The 22,096-nt window shown below is 40.6% G+C and overlaps 1 protein-coding gene across 5 annotated transcripts in view; it reads left to right on the top strand.

Annotated features, from left to right (window-relative positions):
• Positions 1-22,096, top strand: part of ZNF710 (zinc finger protein 710) — a 914,149-nt gene that overhangs the window by 168,505 nt on the left and 723,548 nt on the right. For all 5 annotated transcript variants that reach the window (XM_044078292.1, XM_044078291.1, XM_044078290.1 and 2 more), the window contains one exon: positions 14,837-14,914. The gene's annotated coding sequence lies outside the window, so the exon portion shown is untranslated. The remainder of the gene's footprint in view (positions 1-14,836; positions 14,915-22,096) is intronic.

Below are 22,096 nucleotides of genomic sequence, written 5' to 3'. Positions count from 1 at the left end.
CAACTACTCTCTAGGCACCCTGTCATATGCTTTCTCTAAGTCTACAAAAACACAATGCAACTCCTTCTGACCTTCTCTGTACTTCTCCATCAACACTCTCAGAGCAAACATCGCATCTGTAGTGCTCTTTCCCAGCATGAAACCATACTGCTGATCACTAATCATCACGTCCGTCTTAACCTAGCTTCCACTATGCTTTCCCATAACTTCATGCTGTGACTGATCAGTTTAATCACTCTGTAGTTACTACAGCTCTGCACATCACCCTTATTCTTAAAAATCGGTACCAAAACACTTTTTCTCCATTCCACAAGCATCCTCTCACTTTCCAAGATTTCATTAAACAATCTGGTTAAAAACTCCACTGCCATTTCACCTAAACACCTCCATGCTTCCACAGGTATGTCATCTGGACCAACAGCCTTTCCAGTCTTCATCCTCTTCATAGCTATCCTTACTTCCTCCTTGCTAATCCATTATACTTCATCTCAGTGTTGTGGAAAATTCTGAGACAGTTTAAAGTCTTTTCAGAATATAAAATTAATGAGGATAAAACAAAGGCTATAGCCTTAAATTATGTACCCATGCAAGAATTGGTTCAGCAATACCCATATTTATGAGGATGTGATAACATGAAGTATTTAAGAGCATAGATTAAAAATGATTTTGTTACAGCAGCTAAGGATATGTGGGAAGAGACTAAACAAAATATAGTACAAAAATTGAGAAACTGGAAGCTCTTGTTTATAGATATAGCTAGTAAAATAAAAGCAGTGAAAATGTTTAGTCCATTTAGTTTTATATATTGGCCAAGTATATTTTTACCAATCAGAGAGAAGTTGTGAGCAATAGATAATAAAGAGCTGAAGGAGTTTGTCTGGGAGGGAAAGAGGGCAAGAATTAAGTGGTATAAGTTGATTCTTCCAGTAGAACAAGGTGATTTAGGATTACCTGATTTAAAGGGAATTTTTAGAGCTACACAGTTAAGGCTCATATACATAACAAACGCAGAAGATTATAATTAAAAATGGAAAGGGGTGATGTTGAAGCACGGTGGAAGTTTAAGAAATAGAGTGTGGAATCTACTGGAGAAAACTGGCGAAAGAACCAAGGTATTGGGAGCAAATAACTAGAGAGAGAAAGGTAATATAGTGCCATTAGGCCAAGAAGATGTTTGGACTGCAATGTAGAGACTGCCTTCTTTGCCAGGAATTGATGTCAAGACTACAGGCAAATAAAAAGGGATGGGGGAATCCTAAAGTGAAAAACATGCTCTAGTAGTTTTTCTGTTAAAAAGTGATAATTAATGTGGTGCGTAAATATTGCTTGATAACTATAAGTGGAGATTTGAAAAGACTGGGAAGAGATATCTTTGCTTGGAAGTGTTTGCATAGCCAAATGTTAGAAATGAGATGGGAAGAAAAAAGGAACTGGAAACATATGTTTTGGGAGTGTAATGAGTTGGCAGATTTTAAAATTTTCATACAGAGTACTCTGTCAGAGTCATTGGGTGAGCAAATGGCTATAACTAAGGAAATTAATTATTTTGAGGTGGGACACAGGATTTGATAGAAGGCCTTGGTAAGTTTAATTCTGTTAGCTTCCAAAAAATCATATCAGTGGATATCAAAATTTAAAACAACTGTATCCGAAGTATTGGATACCGTAAGATACATAAACGAACTAGAAGAGGGCTCTTTGGGAAAGGGAAGGAGCAAGTTGCATATAAATAAATGGAAATTGTGGAAGCAAAGCAGAATAATTTGCAAGATGAAAAGGAGGAGTGTAAGGGAAGTCAGGAGTTTAACAAGTTATATAATGTTGGTCTGATAATGGCTACAAGGAAATAAAAGATGTGTGATGTATAATATATGTAAATGGATAAACATGTTAATATGATTTGTTTTCATTTTTGTTAATGTATGCTTGCCTGTGTCTTAAGTGATGATTTAATAAAGGTGTTAAAAAACTGCTGAGAGTTGCAAATGCTCCTTTACTGCTTTTGTGTTGGTGAGACAGACCTATTGCTCCTCCATTGAAGTGTGGTGTGGTACATGAGGTGCATGTCCTTCTTTGGTGTGTTGTGTTGGTGAGGCAGACCAGCTGTATCTGCACATATGTATTAGATGAGGTGTATGTCCTTTGCAGTTTTGTTTGTCAGACAGATCATCTGTTCCCCCATCAGTGTGTTAGATGAGGTGTGTGCCCTTCCCTGCTGTTGTGTTGGTGAGACTGATACACTCGTATGTTACCTCTGTACTGCTTGAAACACAAGTGCTTTGCTACCTGTGAGTTAGCTGAAGCCATAATGCCCTTTCACTATCAGTATATTGCTTGAGGCAGATAAGTACCTTGATGGAGACGCACACATTCGTTTGCTTGTTGTGTGTTGGTAAAGGTAGATACACTTCTCTGTTCCCATGTTAGTATTGAGTAGACATGCATGTCATTTGCAGCATTTATTTGTTGAAGTAGACACACTCTCCTGCAGTCTGTTTGTTGAAGTTATAAGTTCTTGTGTATAACTTGTCTGTTAGTTGATAAAGATGAGTTCCTTTCTAACCTTTTGATTGTTGCAGATATGCCTCCTCTTCGACAGTGTACTGGTTAAGGCAGACTTGCTTTTGTCATGGCTTTCTGTTAGTTGAGGAGCTTGGCTGCTTCAACCACCATTACAGTGACTGAAGTAGGCATGCTTATCCTTTGCCAGTGTTTTGTCTCCTTGTAGTGGTCTTACTGCTGTGTGAGGTTTCCTAGAGTGAGCTCATCTTATTGCAGCTCGACATTGTGATCTTTGAAGACAGCACATGTATACGCGCTATTAAACTTTAATAGAATGCTGTTCCACTTCTTTCCTTTGACTTTTTTTTTCATTCATATCCTTTCTAAACTTGAATGAAATAACTTTGAAGATATACATATAGGAGCAAGTCTCAGCCAGAGTACAGCTATTGTGTTTACTGGGCAAACCTTCAGTAAACATTCAAGCATAGTATGGCAATATGAGAGAGATTTGTTGAGAAGTCGTCACTATATTCACGGTCATATAAAAAAAAAAAGACCCTTTGTATATTAAACTGAACTTCATCCAGATCCTTATAATCATTTGATTAAATCTTTGCTTGATTTAAAAAAAATCTTCTGTTAGGTGACATAATTTTGGGGATTTTCCCTTCTAACATTAAAATTATTTTAGAAAAATTCAGAATTTTGGAATTCAGTCTTGCTTTACATTCTGGAGGAAAAGCCATCACTGAGCCTGTTTTCTAAAAAAGAAGGCTTGGCTAAATAGAGAGGACCTCTACCAATCAGATGGTCTTAGTGGGTTGGGCCATGCTAATCAGAAAGAGAGAAAATACATTGTTAGTAGGTTCCTTGGGATGTAGATGTATACTTCTAAAGGGTTCCTCATAGGTAGAAGCATACAAGGATTTGACTGGATAGGACCAAGGATCAAGCCACTAATCAGGTGTCAGGAGCTAGCTGTGATGTGATTGAAGGGGTGTGGAAGATTTGTAAACCAATCACAAGTGAGTTACTCAATTTCCTGAGGTCATCAGTGTAAGGCCAATGGATTAGTTGGGGGTGAGAGAGAGAGAGCTTTTGGAGGGATGTATTCTTTCATGCCTGCTATGTTTAAATACTTTTCATGTTGCCTTACAGTAGACAAATACAGCATATGTACTGCTTCATACTGTTATCACTTTATGTTGCCTCTGCTTCTGTATCATTATTTGTTACATAACCTTTGGTTACAGAGTATATATTTGCATGCTGGAGATATCCATAGCAGGGCACTGCCTTTCAGTCATATCTCCATAACTGTCCTGTGCACTAGCTTTTCTGATATTTGAATGGTGTCTTACAATGACCACTGCACAGTTTTGGGCATCGACAGTTCCAGGACCCGTGTATATTTTGAGCAATCTACTTATACTATACGTTAGCCACAGTCTTTTTGTATGTTCCATCTGTAGGCCATAACTGCTTACAAAAGGCTTTGCAAATCCTGTGTAAAAAATATTCAAGTTATTGCTCTGAATTTGACATGTAAAGCAGAAAAATACTGTTTTACCCAAGCACTCCTCATAGTACCTTCCAGTGCATGTGATTTATCAAATAACACTGATGGATAATTTGGATTTTATCTATATATCCCAGCCAAAAAATTCAACCCAAACCCTTCTCCCAGTAACTGACCCATTGAAACTGCAGTACAGTTCAACTCTTATTTTGTAGATGGTACAGCATTTCAAACCAAGGATTCCTCAACATCTAATCCCAACCCTGCCCAACAGTCGCATATCACCATATCCACTTTCACCTTCAAACCTGTGCCCACATCCTATATAAAACTACTCTTAAACTTAAACCATGTTTTTCTTTAGCTGATGACTTTCCAAGTGAGTATCTAAAAATAGCAGCCAGTAGCATTGCCTGTCCTGTCTCAATCCATATAAATAGATCTGTCCAGGAATCTAATATTCCCTCTCTCTGGAAAAAGTCACACATTATCACCCTAAACAAAGGAGGAAATTCAACAGACATTACTAACCTTAGACTTATAGTAATCTTATCTCCCCTCACCAAAATACTTGAAAAATGTAGTCAAAAACAATTGCTAGACTATCTCCTGCAGGAAGAACTCTTATCCCCTACACAATATGGCTTCCGCCCTTCCCATAGCACTAGCACTGCCCTTCTAGCCTATATAGATACTATCAATAAAGCTAGAGATAATGGCAAACTAGTCTCTTTCTTATTTCCAGACTTGTTTAAAGTCTTTTGACACAGTTTGTCACAGCAAACTTCTACTTCAGATGTCCTCACTAGGTCTCTTTCAACCAACCCTTCTGTGGTTCAAAAGCTACCAGTCCAATATGTATCAGTCAGTAAAATGGTACTCCATGCTCTCTTCCTACCTCCCAGTCACCACCACTGTACCACAAGGTTCTATCCTTGGTCTCTTCCTCTTTGACATTTTCACCAACACCCTGTACACTTACACACAACAGGCCACCCTAATACAGTCTGCAGATGATTCCACTCTCATTTGCCCATCTGATAACATGGTGCACCTCCAAAAAAATTACTCAGGAAGCTTTAACAGCCATAGAAATAAGGCATGTTATGTAGTCCTAGCTCGCCTACATTCTTCACTTGTGGGTTCTGAGCTGAATGTCTGCTCCGACTCTGCCTATTTACTAGCTCGAAAGTCTTTGATTGGCTGGGCTAAGATGGTATCCCACAATACACTGCTCCACATCACCAGATCTCGTTTGCCACTTGTAGAGCTCGGACGTGGTCTCGACTTGGCTGTGGCTAAGTATTGCAAAAAATTCTTTCTTGTGAAGATTTTTGGCTAATTGTCTATGTATTCAATAAAGCTGTTATTAGTGTTGTTGTTGCATTACTTTTTGTAGGTTGTGAGTGTGTTTGTGTGTGGTATCCCTTACTCCCTCGGGCTAGGCCTGTTTAAGTTAGAGGACCTAGTTCTCCTTGTGGTGTTGTCTGGCTGTCTTTAGGTGTGTCCTCTTCTTTCAGTTGAGAACCGAAGAGGTTCTCCCCTGTGCCTTGGTTGTGTTTTTTACGTGTTCACTGGTTTCTGTGTCAGCGGTTTCCCGCCTTTTGTCAGTAGCGGCTGCTACAATTTTTAGCTTGGCATGTCTAAGGAACAAAAAGAGCATAAGCCCTCGGGCTTTAAAAAGTGTACAAAGTGTGCCTATAAAATGTCTGTCACAGATGGACATTCGGTCTGTGTTTACTGTCTTGGAGCCATCCACCTTCAGGAGTCGTGCAGTTTCTGCCACGCCTTTAGTCCTCAGGTGCTCCAAGAGAGGAAAAACAAATTGATCCTAAAGGGACTGCTAAAACCGTCCTTTGAGGAGGATTTAGGTTTGGCTCCCAGCTCCCAGTCGAAGTCTAAATCCTCCAAATCCAAGAAGAGGTCCCCGGCTCCATCTATTGTTTCAGAGCCACCTTGTAAAATTACCATTGTTGAATCTGCTTCCTCGGCTCCACCGACATCGGGGCCGCAGGAGGTAGCTGTGTCGACTGAGTCTGCGTCCGCTCCGATAATTTTGGAACTGATTCGGAGCCGGTCGCCAAGTTTGAGGCAAGCTTCTCCAGATAGGAGGTCTAGGTCTCCATCCATTTCCTCCAAATCCTCCAGGCTTTCCGATTTGGATGTAGATAGGGTGGTGCAAAGGCTCCTACAGTCGCCGGTGTTGGCCAAACTTTTCTCGGCTCCGACCCAGTCGGCTCCGGAGCCAGCTCTGTTAGTTGTACCTGCTATTCCTCCTCTGAGCGCATCCTTGTCATCTGAGCTTGTAAGTTCCACTCCGGACGTGCCGGCGCCGATCCCCCAGAGGGGTTTATCAGTGCTCGCATCGGCTCCGACCTTGTCGGTTCCGTCCACAGGGTTCAAGACTCGGGTCTCTTCGGTCGGGCCCGAGGGGGATGTCTCGGAACACCCTTCGGTTCCGAGCCTCCCCCTTGGTGCTTCGGCTGCGGGGACACCGGTCCCGGTCATGGCCTTGGGAAGTGGTTGGTCCTCCGATTCGGGAGGTCCCGCCTTCCAGGCTATGCGGAGCGCGCTGACTAGGTCAGCTACTTCTCTTGGATCGGTTCTTCCATCCCCCACAACACCGGCGAGAGCTTCTGACACCCACCTATCCTTGGATAGCAGAGCGCAGGGGATACCCCCACGAGTGGTCCCCATCTTTCTGAGGGGCCCTCAGAGCCTGTGCCTGAGGAACCCCCCAGAAAGAAATCTTGCAAGAGGAAGCACATAGACTCCCAGGACGAGTCTCTCACTTCCGATACTGACCTCGAGGAATTGGAGGGGCCCCCTAGGTCTTCCTCTGAGGATGTTTCATTCTCCGATATCCTGGAGATCTTGTAACAAACGGGAGACTGGCCCTCCAAACCCCCCTCCGAGGAGGAGTCAGTATTCCTTAAGGCCTTTGGCACTCAGCCCTCTGCCTCCTGGGTGTCGCCACCCTTCGACGAGCTCCTGGACCTTATTTGTCGGAGGGTGTGGGAGACTCCTGAGTCCATGGAGCCTGTTCCTCGATGCTGCAACAAATTTTTGTCTGCTCCCCAAGGGAAAGAATTTTTGACAAAGGGAGTCCCGGTAGATGCTATGGTGGTGGCGGCTGCCACACAGAAGGAAGTTGCTAAGTCTTCCTCTTTGGTCCATCCTCCTAAGAAGGAGTCTAGGACTATGGATCGGTACGGGAAGCGTACACTGTCTTCAGCGACCTTTACCTTGTGGTCTCTGAATTATTTGTCTCATTTCACGCGGCTCCAGAGAGATCTCCTTAAGGGGTTAGGAGATACTCTAACGGGTAACGTGCCTGAGGCGGTGGCTCAGATTGTCAACGCTCAGCTCTCTACCCTCAACTCCATTGCTAACTCGTCCATGCGACTGATTTCGTACGCGGCCGAGGGAGCTAGTAGGGTGGCTAGTTCAGGGGTATCCCTCAGGAGGCAAGCCTGGCTACACCTGTGTCACTTTGCGGAGGCCTTTAAGTCTTCCTTTACTGATGCCCCCTTCGATGGTTCCTCTTTGTTCGGGACCAAAGTGAAAGACACACTCACCAGGTGCGAGCAAGAGGGAAAGACCTTGTCTGCCGTGGGAGTCCATTTTTCCCTCCTGTCGAGGCCTTATCCCAAGGCTCAGCGAGGGGGAAAGATGTGGTTCAAAATCTTTTCCTACCGCACAGGGTGAGACCCCCCCCCGAGGCAGGGGAGGGGGGTCGTATTCAGGGAGCGTCGCCCCAGAGGCAGAGGGGGCCCCCGCAATTCTGGGGACCTTGAGTCCTTTTGCGGTTCCCCATACTCTCATTCCTGAGGGTGTGCCCGGCTGTGCTTCTCCGGAGCCAGTCGGGGGTCGAATATCCCAGTATCCGGAAGCCTGGATCAACATCACCCAGGACAGGTGGGTATTAGGGATAATCGCCGGAGGTTACACCATCCCATTTCACTCCACACCCCCCCCCCCCATCAAAAGGATCCCAGACGTTCCACCCAGTCAAAGGGGTCATGCAGCAACAGAGGTTTCTCAGCTGCTAGAAAAAGGAGTCATCTAACCAGTCCCCCCAGACCAGGTCAGATTAGGGACTTACTCGAGATTTTTTTTGGTGCCGAAAAGAATGGGGGACCTGAGACCCATTTTGGATCTCAGCCGACTCAATCATTACGTACACAAGTCCAAATTCCAGATGGTCACGCTACAATCGATTCTCCCATTATTGAGAAAGGAAGTATGGATGTGCTCCATCGACCTGAAGGATGCTTATTACCACATCAAAATGGACAGAGCATCCGGATGTCATCTACGCTTCCGGCTGGGAGCCAGGAATTTCCACTTTCAAGTCCTGCCCTTTGGTCTCACCACAGCCCCCCCAGGGTATTCACCAAGTGCATGGCAGTGGTGACTGCTCACTTGAGATGTCAAGGATTCCAGGTGTTTCCTTACCTGGACGACTGGCTCCTATCCGCCCCCACCAAGCATCTACTTCTTTAAAACAGAGATACTGCTATCGATCTTTGTCACCAGTTAGGCATCACAATAAACTGGAAAAAATCTGCCTTGCTACCCTCACAGCGTGTCTCATTTATAGGAGCAGAGTTGGACACTATTCGATTGAGAGCATTCCTACCTATGGAGAGGATCACAGGGTTGCAACGACAGGTTCAGATGATGATGCCTCTGACACGTGTGAGGGCAAGACTAGTTCTTCAGTTACTGGGGACAATGGCGTCCACTATCATGATGGTCCCATTAGCGAGGTTACATATGAGGATCCTACAATGGCTCCTATTCGCCCAATGGTCCTTCCAAAGACTACCGCTGTCCCATCCTATCTTAATCACAGGCAAATGCAAGCAGGACCTCAGTTGGTGGCTATGCACCAACAACTTAGACGTAGGGAAACCCTTTGTTCCACTCAACCCGGTAGCCACAGTGACCACGGACGCCTCCCAGATAGGATGGGGGGGAGCATTATCTCGGCAGGATGGTCCAAGGCACGTGGCAAGAGCACGAGATAGACTTGCACATAAATGTCCTGGAGATGAGGGCAGTGCTCCTAGCGTTGCAGGCACTTCAGGATGTCCTCCCTCTAGGGACTATTGTGATACCCTTAGAAAACATGTCAGTAGTGTGGTATCTCAACAAACAAGGAGGAACCAGATCGTACCCACTATGCAGGGAGGCCATGAGAGTGTGGAATTGGGCGATAGCTTCCCAACGGGCCTTGGTGGCAACGCACATCCCGGGGAAAACCAATGTGATTGCAGACAGGCTAAGCAGGGCGATCTTCATGCCTTACTAGTGGTCCCTGAACCGCCGGGTGGCGGACAGTATATTCAGCAAATGGGGTCAGCCTTGCTGCGATCTGTTTGCCAGCCCCCTCAGTGCGAAATGCGGCAACTACTTCTCGCTGATCCCCCCACCGGGGGAATCTCCAAGGGACGCTCTTGCGCACAATTGGCCCTCGGGTCTGCTGTATGCTTTCCCTCCATTTTCCCTTATCTCGAGGGTGATTCAGAAAGCGCTATCCTTGGGAAGCAGATTGATTCTGATCGCGCCACACTGGCCTCGACAAGTATAGTTCCCCTTCCTTCAACCTTATATCATGGATGCTCCTTGGACTCTGGACCCTCGTCCAGACTTGCTGACACATATGTCGGGACAGCTCCACTCCTCCCTGGAGACCCGCCGGCTGACCGCCTGGCTACTCCACTTCCATCCGTAGTCAGGTGTCATGATTTTTCTCCAGACGTGGTCCATATTCTTTCGTCCTCTCATAAGCCGTCCACTAGGAAGATCTACTCTAGCAAGTGGAAAAGGTTTTTGATATGGGCCCAGTCCAAAGGTATTGACCCCTACACAGCCCCCATTGACTCTGTGTTGGAATTTTTGTCTCATTTATTCTACCAAGGGTCTGCCTCAGCCACCATCAAAGTTCAGCTGGCGGCTATTTCAAATTATCATGTGGCTTATGAACCTAGCTTAATGGCACACAGGCTGTGTAGTGCATTCCTGAAAGGCACTCTTCTCCATCGTCCCCTGTATCTCAACCTGTTATGCCCTCGGACCTCAATTTTGTTCTGCAGGCCTTCCCTCTCCCACCCTTTGAGCCCGCGCCTTCCTGCGATTTGAAATTTCTTACATGGAAATCTGCCTTTTTGATAGCTATCACATCGGCTAGACGAGTAACAGAACTCCAGGCCCTATCAATCAAGCCCCCATATTTGGTATTCCATAAAGACAGAGTCTCTCTCAGACCAAATCCATCCTTTCTTCCCAAAGTGGCTTCCTTATCTAATATTAATCAGTCCATTGAGCTCTCTTCCCCAACTTCTCCAATAAGGCAGAGTACCAGTTTCATCTGTTGGATGTTCATAGGCAACTACGCTTTTATCTACATAGGACTAAAGATTGGCGGAAGTCAGACCAGCTCTTTGTTTCATTCTCGGAGAATCGCTTGGGGTCTGCGGTTTCCAAGGTCCCCATCTCTAGGTGGATAGCTGGTTGCGTCTCCTTTATTTATCAGGCAGGGGGAAAGAGCCTGCCTTTTCCAGTCAGAGCACACTCTACCAGAGCAGTTTCCACTTCCACGGCCTTTCAGGCTAGGTTATCGATGGATGATATTTGTGCGGCTGCAACATGGGCTTCTCCTCACACGTTTGTTTCACATTACAAATTGGAAGTAGTGTCCGGGGGCAGATCATCTTTTGGCTCCACAGTGCTCAGGAGTATTTTCCACTGAGCCACCTAGGATGTAGGTGCTAGGGACGCTGTCCCACAAGTGAAGAATGTAGGCGAGATAGGACTACATAACATCAGTTAGTTATGTACTCACCATAACGTTAGATGCATGTAGTCCATCTCGCCTCACATTCTTCATTCCCCCCCACCGTCCCCCATGCCTGGAGGATTTGGAGGATTTCCTTGTACTTCTGATGTTAGAGTCCCTTTGGATAATTTGTTGGACCTCGTTGTTATGGGTGTGTGTGTTTGGGCGATGGATACGATTCTTCTGTTGGCAGCAAACTAGATCTGGGGATGTGGAGCAGTGTATTGTGGGATACCATCTTAGCCCAGCCAATCAAAGACCTTTCGAGCTAGTAAATAGGCCGAGTTGGAGCCGACATTCGGCTTCGAACCCGCAAGTGAATAATGTGAGGCGAGATGGACTACATACATCTAACGTTATGGTGAGTACATAACTAACTGTTCATAACTCTCAACTCATGTTCAACCCAAAAAAGACCAAACTACTACTTTTTCCCCAAAGTTTCACTCTCCTGAAAAAACAAAAGTTAAAGTCGTCTTTCTTGATAATACAACCATTGAAGTCACTTCTCATAGCAAACTGTTAGGTATGATAGTGGATGGATATCTTACATTCAACCTTCATGTACAAAATTGCATAAGAAAAACTCATCAAAAATTAAGGATGCTTTACAGAGCCAAAAACTTTCTCACCGACTCACCTAAAACTACACTTGCCACTACTTCTCTTCTCCTCACTCTTCTTTATGGTACTCCCATCCTTACTAACCTTCAAGCTTGAACAATACTATAACAAAGTTGCTAAATTTGCAGCACATACCCCTTCCAGAACCCACCTCTGTATAGCACTGGAAAGCCTAAATTGGTTGGAACTGCCACATCAACTAACATATACACAGCTTCTTATCACCTATAAAATTATCCAGCATCCATCTGCTTGTCCAGCACTAAAAAACATTCTGCACAACTATGTTCCCAGTCAGTCATTATGATCCATTGATCAAAAACTCCTGTCTACAAATCTAGCAAATCTGCTGGACATTGTACTCATACAAGGTTGCTAAGGCTTGGAACTCCTTACCTGTATCCATCAGATCTATACCCTCCCAGTTTTTCAAAACCACTCTGAAAGACTTCTTAGCCAAAATCTGGCTCTGTTCTTGCTCAAAACCAGGATAAACTATATACCTAAATGTGAACAGGTACATTTTCATTCCTTATACCGCCTTACTCTTCCTTCTTTACTTACTTCATTATTGCTGTCTAAATCTCTTCCCTGTCTTCCTCTCGAAGTATAACATAAGCCTGTTTTTCCCTCACTTTGTATTGCAATTCCTAGTCAAACTTGCCTTTAATTTCTCTACAAATTGCGTACAATTTGTATATATATTAAATGATTGTCATATAGCTTGTATCAATTTTAACCAATGTTTTTATATAATGTGTAATTTGCTATAATTATTTAAACTGCAGATGTTTTTGTCTTATTTTTGAAGATTGTAAAACTATTGTTCTTAAAATGTTTTGTAGTAATTTGGATCTTTTCTCCCCGGGCATCCACTGAAAATGGACTTGCAGCCAGTTGGACTTTCCCGGTAGTCAAATATCAGTAGATAAATAAATGTACATTATTTGATAATGGCTTTAACCATGCATATTGTGCATGAAATTCTTTGTTTATGAGCCCAGTCTAAAGCTTTTCTTAATTACAATCACTGTTTTGTTTTACTTTTAAAAATGTCAGTGCATAAATAAATATACATCATCTGATAATGGCTTTAACCATGCATATTGTGCATGAAATTCTTATGAGCCCAGTCTAAAGTGTTTCTTAATTACAATCACTGTTTTGTTTTACTTTTAAAAAAAATAATTGTGAGTATGTGGTTGTGCTCTTATAAAAGTCCATTACTTCTTGGCCTGTAGGCAGCTTTTGTGTTGGTCAGTTCTCTGTTGCTGAATTTGCCTACATTATTACTATATACACTTTGTGGGGTAACTTGTGTAGACTTGTCCACAAGGGAATAAACTTTTCAGCAGTTCCAGTAAATTTGTTTGTGCTCACGATGATTTCTGCATTAAAAAAGGCAAAATGATCAATTATTTCAAGATGATGTACCATTGGCTATTAACTTGTAAGTTGATGACAACAGTTCCATTTGATTGTGTAGCCATTGGTAGCCCCCACATGTGATCTAGGCTTGAACTTGCAATATTTTATGTATGTTTCACAGTTTTTCATAATCTCGTTTGAAAGAGGTATCCATTAGGAGGCTACCTGAGCTAATCATCAGCTTCTGAGGTTTGTCTTCAAAGAGATGTCCACATTGTCTGCAAAGTTTTAACATGGACTTTTGCTTCTCTAGTTTGTCATGTCTTCTGCAAGTATCAGCATCTCACTTTAACCTGCACCATTATGATTTTGTTTATTGAGGATGTCAGTGTAAACTTTTGAAGCTGCCAGTTCAAGTCTGACTGTGAATTTAAGCATTTCTACTTTCCATCTTTCTTGTCAAGCCTGGCCTATATGCTTTTCAAAGACATTTTGCAGTAAAATGGAGAAATATTAACTTAATCTGCTGCATATATTACTGGTTACAGAAGAAAAAGTGTAGGAGAACAAAGAATTTTTTTAAAGTGGTTAAACCAGTTAATGGTAGTAGACAGGCACACTGCAGCACATCACTCAACTTCTTTACTTAAGAATTCCGGACACATACAGAAATAATTTGGGGGACAAAGGAGCAAAATCACTTAGTTAATAGAGCAATAGCGGGTACATCAGGATGCTTTTTTCTGAACAGTAAGAAGTACAAAAGTCTGTCTAGCATTATTAACTGACTGTCATCCTCTGTGATTTTCCAGAAAATCAAAGAAATTGTAAGGGACTGACCAAAAAATTGAGACAAACTCCGGGACTGTTGAGAGGAAAGGACAGCAGGCAGAACAAAGCTGTTTTACCTTCTGCATCTGTTTTTTGACAGACAACACTGCCCACTGTTGGACTGTAATGTGAGACCTAATCATAACAGTGCTTAGGCATTGCTTAACAGTTAAACACCCCCTAAATGCTGTTATTACTGGGTCTTGTGCTAGGGAAGATATTAGTAAGTTTATGGTTTTCTCAAACCTGTTGCATATTCTCACTGATCCATCTGTATAAAATGTATTGTATGTCATTAAATTACATCTACTCTGTTTTCCAGAAGACCCTGCTTGTGCCTGAAAAGGGTCCACTTAGATCAGCCTATTAATTTGGTTAATAGACATTAAATAAATGTGTACTCCTAGGTATCTGCTCCACTGGATACCCAAGTGTCCCCTTTGGCTTAATTTAACTATCATAGAGTAACTGGAACTTAACAGCTTTTCCCTTCTCTTTTTATTTAGGGTTCTTGCTTTTTTTCTGTCTTTCTGTAGTAGCTGAATCATTTTTTTAACAGAACTAGCCACCACTTTTGCAGATCTATTATATTTAACTAAAAGTAAGATTCAGTGGAAAATGATTTACTGAATCCAGTTTGCTGAATAAGTTTAGCTATGAGGAGATCTCTGACCAGGGTGAATCTCCTGCCTTTTTCTCCTGGTGGGAGGAGACCATGCACACACACCTCAATTAAGTACAACTCCTACCAGGTCATATGACCTCTAGGTAGACTATTTTTTGAGGGGTTACTGCTTTTGATAGCAGAAGTCAGTGTTTAGTATTTAGAGAATCCCACTTTGTCAAATATTGCTACAGAATTTATCGTGCTCTCCATTGTTTACATTTCTATGGCAAGTTGTGTGATTATTAAATTTTGAATATTTTTTGTTTTTACTAATGGTGTTTAATTTGCAAGTGGTTTTATTTTGAGTTATTTCTTCAAAATCATCAGTTTGTCAATTTTGTTGTATTGTTTATCACCTCTGAAAAAAGCACCATTTAGTCAAGTGTACTGAAAATAAGTGCTGCAGTGTTTTTTAAGGTATTTGCTTGGACTGTATGATTTCCTAGCTTATTTGTTTGTATTTATTTATTTATTGAAGGTGGCCTGCACAAAACTGAATACAGTTTCCTTCTTTCACACATACCAGCCTATGCTATGACACGAATCTGCAAGTGATGTAAGTGTTATTTATATTATAATATTACATATGGTCTTGAAATTGGTGTGTGTGTCTTGATGATGCAGACAGAAAATTTCAAGGGCTTTCAACTTGTTCAGCTTCATAAAAATATTGCAGTCATTAATTAGTTACACAGGTTAATAATACTTTCCACACAATATGCAAGTTTTATTTTAAACATCAGTGCAATTTAGAAGTAAATAGATTTGTCATTTACTGTCAACGTTCATGTTTTTTTCATGGTAACTGGGCAGTTGTCTTTGTGCTGTAATAAGGCCACAACTTAAAATTTGACTTTGTATTCCAGTCCGTAAAGCTGTTGAAAATAAAGTAGAATAAATTGTGATCTATTCCTACAGGTATAGTACTTGTTAAACATAGATCCCATCTGGTTAAGTCGATGGCAGCTAAAGATCCCACAGAACTTACTGAAAGGAGTAGGATCTTTAATTAAAAAAAATATGGAATTCAACAAATTACTTTCTTATTTATATATTACACTTACTTTGTTGTACACCTAATAACATTTCCATATACATATTATGTTCAGTGTTTTTAACTTAGTGTTGTAAATACCCCTCATTATAGTGTTTAGTATATATTTTATAATTTTTTTCTTATTGCACATCATAGCATGTAACAGTACTGCACAACGACCTCATCTGTTTTGTTCTTTTAAAACTTCACACTTTTTGAAATAGTCGTATCTTATCACATCTTTGTTTACTTTTGTAATCCTTCTGTTTTTCGTTTTTCTATATTTCACTCCATGGTCCTTTAGCCTGATCATTGTGTAAGAAAAAAAAGCATATGTCCCAAGGTTATTCTGCTCCTTTACTGTTGTGATAGTAGTGGAGCATTTCATGTCAATGTAACTAACCTTTTTATAAGTTGAGATAGCTAATTACATCATTTATAATTAATATTATCCATTGTTTCTTTTGCGCATTTTACTAACATATTTTTCAGTTCTATTTTACTTCTAATTCCTTTTATTGTGTTGTGAATTCCCATTGTTGTGCTTGCTGACAAGCATGGACTGTAGTTGAAAAGAACCTTGCAAACAAGTAAATAAAACTTTCCTCCATTGTCTTATGTAGCTTTCTTTTTATTTTTGCCCATCATTATGCAGCCATCTTCTACGTAAAATCTTACTACATCATTGTACTAGTTTTCATTTTATCTAATTATGTTAACATTTTATTTCCATTTACTAATTTTTAAGTTACTAAATTAATTGACCTACGTTTTTCTGCAATTTTTTAAAAATGATATCCATAAGGGGAAACTATTACTGATTCTATCACAATGCTATCTCATTTTCCTTTTATAAAATAATCCTCTTTTTTGGGTGTTTAACCTAGACCCTCACCCACCCAGATTGCATTGAAACAGACCTCTGTCTCTTCCTTTTTACAAGTCCAGGTAACAGATAAATTTTAGCAGTACATGCTCATTCCTAGCAATACTTGCTCGTTCCTAGCAAGACACACATATATATGTATGTATGTGTATATATATATATATATATATATATATATATATATATATATATATATTTATGTATATATATATATATATATATATATATAATATATATTTATGTATATATATATATTTATGTATATATATTTATGTATATATATATATATATATATATATTTATGTATATATATATATATATATATATATATATATATATATATATATATATATATACATATATATATATATATATATATATATATATATATATATATATATATATATACGTATATGTGTATATATATATATGTATATGTTTTTTTTTTGTTTTTTTTTGCAAAAGGCCATATTTTAATTAACCCAGAAGTTCACACTGTTTTGCTCAAACTTGATCTGTACTGTGGCACATTAGCATGTTTACTACCACATTCTAAGCTGTTTTTCTTTTGAAAACCTATATACCAAATGTTTTTCCTACTTTTCCTTGTGCTTTATTTTTCTTATTTAAATTTTAACTAGATTTATAGTATTATTCCTTAATTTTCTGCATAATTTATCCCACACTTTTTCTGTCTTCAGATACCTGTCAACCACTTTGCAAAGGAATTCTGGACAGAACCAAAATAATGGAGAGACAAAGGCCCAAAATGAGGGGCTAATTTTAAATATTGCTCACATAAACTTAGTTGCTAGATTAACATGTTTTGCATTACAGTGCATTTTTTGAATTGTTTGAAGCTTGCAACTCAAAATGTCTTGCCATTATTTAGTGACTACAGTCCTCAAGGATGTGCGAGAAAACCACACATTTTATGAGGTACAGACTAAAAATTTGAGGTAAAAATCTGGACAGTTGAGGGGGGGTGCATTTTGATAACAGTGCCATATCATCTGCATATGATAGTAACTTGGATACTTATCTATTTGTAGATACCATCCTTTATTCTTTAAGCTAGAGAAAAGAAAATCTGATTTTTACAAAATAAAAAAATGAACTTAAAGTTGCACCCTTGTTTTATTCTTCTTTTTTGTAATGTTTTTTAAAGCTTTTATGTATTATGTCTGCTTTATCTACTCATGCTGTATTTTATCTCTATTACTGTTTAAGTAATTTCTTTTTGTTGTGCTGTATCAAATGCTTCTTCCATGATATTCTTCATGTTTCACTGTTGCAGTCATTACATTTGGGTAATCTGCTGGCAGGTTGCCCTCAGTCGGCCTGAATTCCAAAGTCTTGGGTCCTGCGTCGGTTGCTGTCTTCTCTTCCATGACGTCAGGTCGCCAGGGGTATAAAACATGCAGCTGACGTCATTTTCTTCAGTCTTTCTTGCCGCACGGTGCCCGAAGCAGAAGCATTTCGCAAGTGCCGGTCGGCCGACTACTGAAATATTCGAGTTTGAGCTTCAGAACCGAAGTCTTCACTAAAGCTAAGTACCCCGTTGGGAAAACTTTTTTCCTTGCTCCTTACCGAAGTCAGGAAAAAGTTAATAATTATATTACTTGTGGGAAGCAAATACCTCATAAGGATTTCCATTTATACTGTATTCCTTGCCTAGGCCCTGATCACAATGTGCCTGGCTGTCGGTTTTGTGCTAGATTTAACCAACGCACTATTAAGCGTTGGTATATTTTTGCATCAAAGTATTTTGGAAACAGATTTAACTACCCAGAAATGTCGTCAGATAGCAATCCGACTACCGAAGTACATAAAAAATGCAATGAAAAGGACATAGAAAGGCAGTCAAGATCCAAACCCGACGAAGCTTCTCCTAAGCCAGTCGCCAGTTCGCCGGTACTCGGGTACTTTCACAGCCCCTGATACCCGCTACCTTCAAGTTGCAGGCCTCTACCGACACCCACGTGGAGTCCGGCATGCCGCAAGATACTTAAGGTATTGGACCGACGGATGTGTCTCCCTCGGATGGGTCTGGAGCCGCTGAGCAGGCACCGGATTCTGAGGGTGTATTCAGACCTCAACATTTGTATATCAAACCGACGACAGCTGCAAATCCAAGGACAAAAGCAACTTCTAAAACTAAAAAAATGACGCATGAGCCATGTGCACAGGCCTCTATGTCTAAAAACAGATGATCAAAGTGGCTGAAGACCTCATTACCTTGATCAGGGGTACCCATCCCCATCCAGATAAGAGGCCTAGGCAAGACACTGATTATGAATCTTCAGATCAGGTTTCTATTTCTTCTGATTCCTCTTCTGATCAGGAATTTATCTATACCTCCCTATGAGGATTCTGATGCAGAAGAGTCTATACCATCTGCATCTCCTCCTGAGGATTATTCATTTGGAGAAACCTTGCATACTTTGAGGGAGCGTTTTCACTGGGAGAGTCAAGACTTCTCAGAATCAAAAGAGGCTCAGGGATTTCCTTCTCCCTCAGCACAGGCCTTTATCCATTCCCCCTGTTTTAGACATTGTGAATCATGTGTTTTTGGAGTCGAGCTTGACCCCTGACTCCTTACCTCTGGCTCCCAATAAGCCTGACAGATGTTATAGGGGCTCTGACTCACATAAATTTTTGTTTAGAAACCCTGCTGCTGATCCTGAAACTATTTCACAGGGTCCCAAGGGAGTTAAGGCCTCAACAGCAAAAAATCCTACCCCCTCTGAAGAGATTCAAGGGCACTGGACAGATGGGGAAAAAAATTTTATACATCTGCAACCTTGGCAATCGGGGCCTTAAACTGTCAATTTCATATGCTTAAGTACTAACAACATGTTATGGGATTGCTGAAACAGAAAATTATGTTGATTTCAAAATGTGCAGAAAATAAAGAATTGCAGGAATTATTGCATGCAGCTGAACAGGTTGGAAAGCATACTTTGCAATGTGGTTTTGACTCCTTGGAGGCCTCCTGCAGGGCCACAGTTACTGGATCTGTGATTAGGAGGCATACCTGGTTAAAGGAACAGAATTTGCCTGATCATGTTAAAGCTAAATTGCTAGATGCACCTTTACAGCATGATTCTCTGTTTGGTATTAAGGCAGAAGAGGTTTTAAAGAAAATGGAAGACAAAGCTAAGTCTATGCAAACTATTAATATATAATAAACATGTTTTGTGGTAGCTGCAAGGAAAAAAAGTCAGTGGTTGTAGAGTGGATATTTGGAGTAAGAGGTTTAATGAACTTGACTGATAGGGTTAAAATAGCAAAAGCAGATGGCGTGCAATAATTTTGTTGAAGGAGCTTAGGCTTTACAACAGCAGAGGGCTGAAAAGAGAGTGAAGAAAGAGACAAATGAGTATTTACAGTGCGGGGAAAAAGTAAGGAGATGAAATTAGCCAGCTTAATTGAAGAGTGAGGTAGATACTGCACACTTTCTCATAAGGAGGAAAGCATACATAAAAATCAAAGGAGGTGTGAAGGAATGGTGTGTGATGAAGCAAGAAAAGTACAGCTGTGACAGTAGCATAGCTTCACTTTTTCACTTGCTTCTTCATTCACCATTTTACCTTTTACCTCCTTAGTAAGAAAGGCCAAAGCAGAAGTGAGGAAGGAAATTTGCTGACAGAGTAAGAAGGACAAAATGAGATTTTAGATCTTAAAATGAAAGAAAGGAAGGCAAGTTTTAGGATTGTGAGAAGAAGTAGAAGATGGGAAGAGAATTGAACAAAGTAATCATAATGAAAAAGTGGTGGATTTTGTTGTCTTCATCTTAACTAAAGAGAAGCAAGGGAAGGTTCCAAGTTGAGAAGAGTCTTGGAGACTTGTAGGCATGAATGGAGAACTGGGAGAATAACTAGAATGACGTAAGAAAATGAGTTGATAGGACTGAGGGTATTGGAGACAGGGATGAAATGAGATACTATCTTGAATCGTCAGAGTACTAGGAATTCATCTGTCTAGACTGTACAACATTTCTTGTACGCTGTAGAGATTTGATCTGATTGATGGAAGATAACCACATGGATCCAGAAAATACCAAAGGAGCTATAGTCCAGTAAGCCACACATCAGTTCTGTGGAAACGTATGTAAAAATGATGTAAGCAGATGATAGTTAAATTTCTTTCAGACAATTAGCTGTTGACTGAGCACTAACATGGATTCATGGCAGTGAGCTTGTCAGTTAAAAATGTTAGTCTTGTGAGTAACAAACAGCAGTATTGGAAGGAAGGAGACCAGTGATTGTAATTTTCCTGGACCAGGGGTAGGGAACCCCCAGCATCAGTGTCTGTGAGTGGCACTTGAATACTTTTTGTTGGCACTCTACTAGTAATCAGAGTAGGGAAGTATCTCGATCAGAGACATCATAACCTTGGCACTCTACTAGGAATCAGACTAGGGAAGGCGCAGTGGTGCAGCAGTAGCACTGTCGCCTCACACCAAGAGGTTCTCCAGTTCGAGTCTTGGCTGGGTTGTCTTCTGTGCAGTGTTTGCATGTCCTCCCTGCTTTCATGTGGGTTTTCTCTGGGTACTCCAGTTTCCTCCCACGGTACAAAGACATGTCTGGACAGTTTCTCCCCGGGCCGCCACTGAAAAGTGGCTTCATTCCAAGCAGGACTTTCCCGGTAAATAAATGTTAAATAAAAAAAAATAAATAAGAGAAGTGTCTCAATCAGCAACATCATAACCTTAATTTTTTTTCACTTTTATCACAGGATTTTTTTTTTTTTTTTTTTTTTGAAAATGAGTATATTTATTGAATACATTGAATAAAAAATGTATGTCAAATATCTGCAAGTCAGTCATAAATATTTCTACCTGTTTCTCTGACAAACTTTGTCTACCTGGTATTTAGGATGGTCCTGTAAGAGGAGGTGTCTTGTTTTGGCAGTCAGCTCAAAAAAAAAAAAAAAAAAAAAAAGCTGCTAACTCATATTAGACTTTAGCAAGGTCTTTGACACCGTTCAGTACAGAAGGTTACAAAGAAAATCAAGGAGTAAGAATAGGAATAGCTCTGAAGTGTGTTTAAAAAATGGTTATTAATGGTTATGAGGATAAACGGAGGATGTTGCTTATGGAGTTGTAGTTTTAGAGGAAAGGGAGATGTTCATTGGGGTGCATGTTTTTTTTTCCACTTGTGGCTATTCAGCTTTTCAGAGAATTCTGACCATTTGTGTCCATTCCAATGAATGTGCTTGACTGTATAGTTTTATAAACTTGTCCAAAATGTTTTCAACCTCAGTAGAGTTATATTAGTTGAAAGAGTGCGCGGGGATGCTAGGGACTTGCCCCAACTCAACCAAGGAATCAGGGTTCAATTAAAAAAATGGATTTGTAACACAAACCATATTCATCTTGAGGGTTAGTTTTTAGCTCTATGATGTTTAATATTTTTGGCAATTATCACAGATGGGACTTGAGAATGTAACGAATTTATTTACAGTTGTCTCCGAAATTGTCATCTATGGAGCACTGAAAAATCTCTTATTCTGCATTTCACAGGATCTATCTCGGTCGAATAAATGGCTAAGACAGTCATTGAACCAGTTTATTCCCCAGTTAACAACCTTAATCATGTCAACTCAGTAGTACAACATCAGCTGTAGCATATCTATGACCCTTATTTAGAGTGCCATGTGATGCTTAGCATACATTGAGACATTATTAATGGAATTCTTTGGAGTAAGTATAGTGTAAGAGGTCTTCTGTTACACCACTCCCTACAAGCAGGTCTTACTCTGAAAAACCTCAATGTATGTATCATCACAAGTACCTGGTTCAAGACTGATGA

Source organism: Protopterus annectens, chromosome 7.part0 (genome assembly GCF_019279795.1).
Source record: "Protopterus annectens isolate FY-2018-M chromosome 7.part0, PAN1.0, whole genome shotgun sequence".
In the NCBI taxonomy this organism is placed as follows: domain Eukaryota; kingdom Metazoa; phylum Chordata; order Ceratodontiformes; family Protopteridae; genus Protopterus; species Protopterus annectens.
This window is presented reverse-complemented; position numbering and strand designations above follow the sequence as displayed.